Source organism: Peromyscus californicus, unplaced genomic scaffold (genome assembly GCF_007827085.1).
Source record: "Peromyscus californicus insignis strain IS unplaced genomic scaffold, ASM782708v3 Scaffold_11__1_contigs__length_118956290, whole genome shotgun sequence".
Lineage (NCBI taxonomy): Eukaryota > Metazoa > Chordata > Mammalia > Rodentia > Cricetidae > Peromyscus > Peromyscus californicus.
The window spans coordinates 15,436,564-15,438,071 of record NW_026294402.1 but is presented as its reverse complement, the minus strand read 5'-3'; positions in this window follow the sequence as shown (position 1 = coordinate 15,438,071).

The following is a 1,508-nucleotide window of genomic DNA, read 5'->3' as shown; positions in this document are numbered from 1 at the left end:
AATACACACCTGACATTCCCCAAGGACTCCTATAAAGGAGAAAGGCAGTATACCACACAGATCCTTTCATATAGATTCCAAATCTCGTACCATGTTAGGATCAATGTATCAAGAGTGCATCTCCTCTGTGTTAACTCTGGTGAAGAACAACATTGGCACCTACTATGTGGTGTGGACAAGGGTGTGAAAACCAAGTGATAAGCCAAGGACCCTCAAAAAGGTACATGTGAATGAAGCACAAGGTAGACACTTGAGTGTTGACAGGACTCGCTGTCTAGTGCAATGACAGAGCACATGCACAAGGCTGCTGAGAAGGTACTATGAGTACCTCCAAACAACCAAACAATAGAAGAAAATCAACTAACACACGACCAAATTCAAAGTCCAGTCCCTGTTCCTGTGATCATCTATCCTGAAAACATACTAAGTCTTGGGATGTGTTCAGATCACTGCTGCTGCTATTCCTTGTAGCAAGGTCAGAGTTAAGTAACAGATTTTACAGAACAGTGTGAACACTCCCATCACAGTGGGCATCTGGTGTCAGCACAGACCTACCTAGCTGCTGACGGGTATCTGGTTTTTTTCGAGACAGGGTTTCTTTTTTTTTTTCTCTCTCCATTTTTCTTTATTAAGAAATTTTCTACTCACTCTACAGACCACCCACAGATCCTCCCTCCTCCATCCTCCCAACCCTCCCTCCCAAGCCACCCCACATCCCCCAAATCAAGGTCTCCCATGGGGAGTCAGCAGAGCCCAGCACACTGAGCCTAGGCAGGTCCAAGCCCCTTCCCACTGCACCAAGGCTGCGCAAGGCATCACACCACAGGCACCGGATTCCCAGAAGCCTGCCCATGCACCAGGGATGGATCCCGATTCCCCTGCTTGGGTGTCCCCAAACAGTTCGAGCCCAACAACCGTCTTCCATATCCAGAGGGCCTAGTCCAGTCCCACGGGGGCTCCATGGCCACTAGTCTACAGTTCATGGGCTTCCACTAGTGTGGCTGGTCATTGGGTTTTTCTGTGTTGTTTTGGTGCCTGTTCTGGATCTCATTCTGCAGACCAGGCTGGCCTCAAACTCAACAGAGATCTGCCTGGCTCTGCCACCTGAGTGCTGGGATTAAAGGTGTGTGTCACCACCGCCCGGTTCTATTAAGTTTCTTAAATAGGGTTATTTGGATCAAACTAAATGTCTCAGTCCTAAGAAGTACTACCACAATTAATGTTTGACTGTATGATAGGTTTATGGGGATGCACTCTTGTAGTAACCTGAAGTACATCTATACACAGCTATCAGTACCATAGCACATGAACAACTTGAAAAGTCACATGAATACTTGACTTAAAGTATTTAAAAATCTGTACCTAATAATCCCAAGAATACTCACTAAAACTTTACGTAAAAGTAGCAGTGATTAACTTTCCAGAGAAAGGGGTATGGTTCCTGGACAGCATCCAACAGGATAGGAAACTCACTTCCAACCAATAAAGCAAACAGAAACAAATAACCA